This window comes from Alligator sinensis, unplaced genomic scaffold (assembly GCF_000455745.1).
Source record: "Alligator sinensis unplaced genomic scaffold, ASM45574v1 scaffold882_1, whole genome shotgun sequence".
NCBI lineage: Eukaryota > Metazoa > Chordata > Crocodylia > Alligatoridae > Alligator > Alligator sinensis.
This window is the reverse complement of record NW_005842500.1, coordinates 52,118-58,527: the sequence shown is the minus strand read 5'-3', so window position 1 is coordinate 58,527 and position 6,410 is coordinate 52,118. Positions and strand designations below refer to the sequence as shown.

General features: G+C 45.2%; 1 protein-coding gene across 3 annotated transcripts in view; it reads right to left on the bottom strand.

The window, feature by feature from the left end:
- The window catches only part of INVS (inversin), an 87,780-nt gene that overhangs the window by 39,346 nt on the left and 42,024 nt on the right, over positions 1 to 6,410 (bottom strand). The window lies entirely within an intron of this gene.

The following is a 6,410-nucleotide window of genomic DNA, read 5'->3' as shown; positions in this document are numbered from 1 at the left end:
TGGGCAAAACCCTAACCTTGACCACTACATTGACTGCTTCAGGGAAAGAATGAACAATGAAATAATCAGCAACACACACCACCACAACAACCTCTCTCTGCCAGAGAAAGAGGCCATAGAATCTCTAAGATCTAAACAACAACCTCTCTCTACCAGAGAAAAAGGCCATAGAATCTCTAAGATCTAACCACCAAATAGTAATAAAACCAGCAGATAAAGGAGGAGCCATAGTCATCCTAAACCGTGAGGATTACATAAAGGAAGCCAACAGACAACTCTCTGACACCACACTACAAAGAACTACGAGAAGATCCTACTCCCCTTTTCACCAAAAAACTCAACAATACCATCAAATCATTTCCACCAAGATTACAAGAAAAACTACAGACCTTGATCCCCCCGCTACCTAACCCGGGGACTTTTTACATGCTCCCTAAAATCCACAAACAAGGGAACCCTGGCAGACCTATCATATCCAACCATGGGACCCTAACTGAGGAAATATCAGGTTTTGTTGAATCCATCCTAAAACCGCTTGTCACCCACAGAACAAGTTTTGTCCAAGACACCACAGACTTTCTACGGAAACTTAAAAGCATAGACCACCTTCCCAGCAACACACTCCTAGCCACCATGGATGTTACCAGCCTATATACCAACATCCCACACCAGGATGGCATCCAAGCCTGCCTTACATATCTACAGGAACAAGATTACAACCCAGAATACAGACCCAAAGATATCACTGAGCTTATACACTTCATCCTCACACACAACAATTTCACTTTTAATAATCAACACTTCCTCCAGATGATGGGAACAGCTATGGGCACTAAAATGGCCCCACAGTATGCCAACCTTTTTATGAGCCACCTGGAAGAAGACTTCCTCAAGAACTGCACCATCAAACCCTTGCTGTACTTACGATATATCGATGACATCTTCATCATTTGGAGTGAGAACCTGCAATCTCTGATTGAGTTCCACCAGAAATTCAACAGTCACCATCCCTCCATCCGACTTTCTTTAGAATACTCCAACACCAACATCCCCTTTTTAGACACAAGGATCAGTATCCAGAAGGGTAAAATACAGACCACAGTATACAAGAAACCCACAGACCAACATACATATCTGCACAGAACCAGCAATCACCCGAAACACACCAAAAAAGCAGTGATATACAGCCAAGCCCTCAGATACCACCGCATCTGTACTGAAGAGAACACCCGGGATTGCCACCTCACCAATCTTAAAAAGGCTTTCACCCAGCAAGGACACTCCTCCAGAGAGGTAGATCGCACGTTTGAAAGAGCCACCTGGATACCACGTGAAGAACTGCTGCAGTACAGAAGAAAAACACCCACAAATCGCACACCGCTGGTTATGACCTATCACCCATCCCTTGAACCTGTACGGAAAATCATCAGGATCCCAGGATCTTACAGCTGCACCTCCAGAAATGTAATATACCTCATCCAATGCACCAAATGCCCTGATGGAAGATATGTAGGAGAGACCAGACAACAACTGCGCACCAGAATGAATGCACACATCAAAGACAGAAACACCCAGTTACTGGTGGGGGCACATTTCTCACAGGAGGGCCACTCTCTCTCCAATCTCTCAGTCCTGATCCTCAAGGGAAACTTACACAGCACTTCCCAGAGACGAGCCAATGAGCTCCATTTCATCAACCTGCTGGATACTAGAGATCAGGGACTAAACATAGACATTGGATTTTTGATACATTATAATCTGCCTGGCAACTGACTCCCCAGCCCAGCCCAGCCCAGCCCAGCCCCTGGCTTCTTTACTTTTCATTCCATCCAGGAAGAGCACACACCAACTGCTGATGCTTCCTTAGCCTGACGAAGGGTTTTTGAACCCGAAAGCTTGCTTAATAACCATTCTCCAACTATTTGGGTTGGTCTAATAAAAGATATCAAATTCACCCAAGGAACCTTGTCTGCCTGTAATCTGTTTATGCATTCAAAGGGTAAGGTGGGAATAAAAATGGCTAGGTACACAATTAGAGAACTGTCACTCATAGGACACAAAGAGAAACAGAATTTGACCTGGACTCTTCCTCGATACTTGGCCTTATAAGAAACAGAGTATCAGGTAGAAAATGTAACCAGCTGTCAGAGAATTAATGTTATATTCATTGCAGAAAATCAGGATTAGAATGATGCAATTTTCTGAGAGTAAAACCAAGACATTTGTTCTGGGAAATGGTGGGGGCTGTGGCATGATTTTGATAAGGCTCAGGAAAGTGACATGGAACAGTCTTCTAAAAGGGTAATGAGAGACTGTGAATAACAGAGACTTGGTGGAATATTTTGCTTACTTGGAGCACTGTCATGGATGCTATAAACTGTTCAGGAAAGACAGGCACGGAGCAGAGGAGGAGGAGTTGCACTGTATGTGAAAGAGCCGTATGATTGTTCAGTGGTCCAGTATGAAATTGGAAATAGGTCTGTTGAAAGTCTCTGGGGTAGGGTCAGAGAGGAGAGCAACAAGGATGATGTGGTGAGCAACAAGGGTGATCACCAGACCAGGAGGATGTGGTGGATGAGGCTTTCTTCAAACAGCTAACACAAGTTTCCCAGTCACAGGTCCTGGTTCTCATGGGGGACTTCAATCACCCTGATACCTGCTGGGAGGGCAATACAGCAGTGCACAAAAAAATCCAGGAAATTTTTGGAGAGTGCTGGACACAACTTCCTGGTGCAAGTGTTGAAGAGGCCAACTAGGGGCTATACTGTTCTTGACCTGCTGTTCTCAAATAGGGAGGAATTGGTGGGGAATGTAGTAGTGGATGGCAACTTGGGCAGCAGTGACCATGAGATGACCAAATTCAGGATCCTGAGGAAAGGAAGGAAGGAGAGCAGCAGAGTATAGGCACTGGACTTCAAAAAAGCAGACTTTGACACATTCAGGGAACTCATGGGCAGGACCTCCTGGGAGGCTAGTTTCAGGAGAGGAGTCCAGGAGAGTTGGCTGTAGCATAAGGGAACTTTACTGAGAGTGTAGAACCAAACCACCTAATGTGCAGGAAGACTAGCAAGTATGGCAGAAGACCAGCTTGGCTTAGTAGCAAACTCTTCAGTAAGCGAAAAAAACAAAAAGGAAGTCTATAAGAAGTGGAAATTTGAACAAACAACTAGGGAGGAGTATAAGAGTATTGTTTAGGCATGCAGGGAAGAAATCAGGAAAGCCAAAGCACAATTGGAGTTGCAGCTAGCAAGGGACATGAAGGGTAACAAGAAGGGTTTCTACAAGTATGTCAGCAACAAGAGGGGAATCAGGAAAAGTGTGGGTCCTTTATTAAATGGGAGAGGCAACCTAGTGACAGAAGATGCAGAAAAGGCTGAAGTAGTCAATGCCTTTTTCATCTAACTCTTCACAGGCAAGGTCAGCTCCCAGACTACTACACCTGGTAGCACAGCTTGGGGAGACAGTGATTAGCCAACTGTGACAAAAGAATGGTTTAGGGACTGTTTAGAAAAGCTGGATGTGTACAAGTCCATGGGGCTGGATGGGATTCACCCAAGGATGCTGGGGGAATTTGGCTGATGTAATAGCAGAGCTGCTGACCATCGTCTTTGAAAACTCATGGTGATTGGGAGAGGTCCCATATGATTGAAAAAGGGCAAATACAGTGCCCATCTTTAAGAAACGGAAGAAGGAGGATCCAGGGAACTACAGATTAATTAGCATTCCCTGGAAAAATCATGGAGCAGGTCCTCAAGGAATCCATCTCTAAGCACTTGGAGGAGAAGAAGGTAGTTAGGAACAGCCAGCAGATTCACCAAGGGTAAGTCAGGCCTGATTGCCTTCTATGACAAGATGACTGGCTCTGTGGATGCAGGGAGAATGGTAGATATGATATATCTTGAATTTAGCAAAGCTTTTGATATGGTCTCTCACAAAATTCTCACAAGCAAGTTAAGGAAATACAGGATGGATAAAGGGATTGTACAGTGGATAGAAAACTGGGTGAATCATTGGGCTTAGAGGGTAGTCAATGGCTTGATATCTAGTTGGTAGCCAGTATCAGGGGTCAGTCCTGGGGCCAGTTTTGGTCAATATTTTCTTCAACAACCTGGAAGATGGGATACAGTGCACACTCAGCAAGTGTGCAAATGACACCAAGCTGCAGGGAGTAGTAGATACATTGGAGGGTAGGGCTAGGATTTAGAGGGACCTAGACAAATTGGAGGATTAAAACAAAAGAAATCATGAGGTTCAACAAGGACAAGTGCAAAGTCCTGCACATAGCATGGAACAATTCCATGCACTGGTACAGGCTGGGGACTGATTAGCTAAGCAGCAGCTCTGCAGAAAAGAACCTGGGGTTACAGCGTACAAGAAGCTGAATATAAGCCAACAGTGTGCCTTTGTTGCCAAGAAGGCTAATGGCATACTGGGCTGCATTACTAGGAGCGTTGCCAGCAGATCAAGATGACTTATGAGAAAAGGCTGAGGGAACCGGCCTTATTTAGTCTGGAGAAAAGAAGACCAAGTATTAGCATAAGCACCAAGTACATGGGGGCCCAAGGGCCCTGGCCCCCCTTGGGAAGAAACCAGGGTGACCACCTGTCCCTAACTAAAGACTGATAAACCCAGGTTGCTGTGGAAACCTGCAAGGGGCTGCAGGGAGCAGGATGCAGGTGGCACCATGTGCATGTGTGTGTATGCACGTGGCCAGGAATACAGCCCCAGGCAGCAGTGGAGAGCAGCTCCCCCAGGTATAAGTCTGCCTATGGGGGGGAGGCAGATCAAGGCCCCCACAGTGATGGAGGGAGTGGGATAGGGGCTGGGCCTGGGGCTGCTGCCCAGCCAGGGCAGTGCATGGGACTTAGGGCTGAGGCAGAGAGCATTACAGAGCCATGGGCACCTCATTCAGGGGGTAGGGGGGCCACCTCCCTGCTGCTTTGTGCACTCCTGGGGAGAGGGGCATGGGGGGGCACATTCTCCCCAGATTTTTGCGTGAGGCAGAAGTGGATGTGGGCTGTCTGTAGGGGGCTCAGGGCTCCCCACCCTGTTGCCCTCCCCTGGGATCCCTGTGCCACCATGGTGAGGCGAGGTGCCCCCTGCATCTCCACCACTCCCACAATTACTACACCTACAACAGAACCATCAACATTCTTGGATCTTACACCTGCACTTCCAGAAATGTAATAAATCTCATCCAATGCACCAAATGCCCTGATGGAAAATATGTAGGTTGAAAACAACTGAGCACCAGAATGAATGCACACCAAAATGCTATCAATTACCTTTGGAGGCACATTTCTCACAAGAAAACCAATCTCTCTCCAACCTCTCAGTTTTAATCCTCAAAGGGAATTTACAAAATACCTTTCAGAGATGAGGCCATGAACGTCACTTCATAAATCTACTGGATACAAAAGTCATGGACTAAATATAGATATTGGATTTACCACACATTATAACCTGCCTAACATCTGGGTCCCCAGGTAAACCCTCCACTCTTTACCAGCTATTCTCATTCCCTTTCTCCCAACCCTCCTATCTCTCATCCTTTGACTACAGCTACATTCATTCCTCCTTCTTCCCACCTGTCTCTCACCTACTGACCATCTCAATTTACATTCTAAGCGACTGGCTTTCTTGCTGGCCTCTGGCTGCTTTACCACTCCATCCAGGAAGAGCACAGACTATTTGCAGACGCTTCCTCAGCCTAATGAAGGGTGTTTGTGCCCAAAAGCTTGCTAAGAAGAATTTTTCCAACTATTTGAGTTGGTCTAATAACAGATATTGGATTTACCCCCCAAAACCTTGTCTGCTTATGTCTTTAGACCAACACGGTTATAACCTACACCACTTACTTTTAGTGTTATTATCAATTGGTTTTTGGATTGTTAAACATATACTGGAAATTCACATCAAAGAATTTCAGATTCATATGTTTTGGCTTTGAGTACCTCCTGGGTAAATAATTTCTTTGTGTAAAGGAAGATGCTTTTAAGAGTGACTACCTTTTAATTAATCATTTCTTAATTTAATTTTTACTTCTAGTGTCTATAGACGTGTTTTACTGGACATGTTTTGAAAACTGGATTTCTAGCTTTGACTTTATAAGCATGAGTAGTTAAATTCAGAAGTGACTTAAATGATGCTATAATGTACATGTCACAAAACTAGAATAGGAGGAAATCAGCAAGTGAGCGCATAAGATGCTGTAGTTTGCACACAGATAGACAGAAAGTGATAATATCGCAGGAAGGTAAGTAACAGGAAGAGGTTAGATAAGTCATTTTATGTTGCACGCATACTGATGGCCTCAACTACTGAAAACACTTAGAATACTTCATCTGAATGCCTCTGAAGGACAGATTATTCCACACAGGTGTACGTGGAGCTGGGAGCGGGAAAGATCC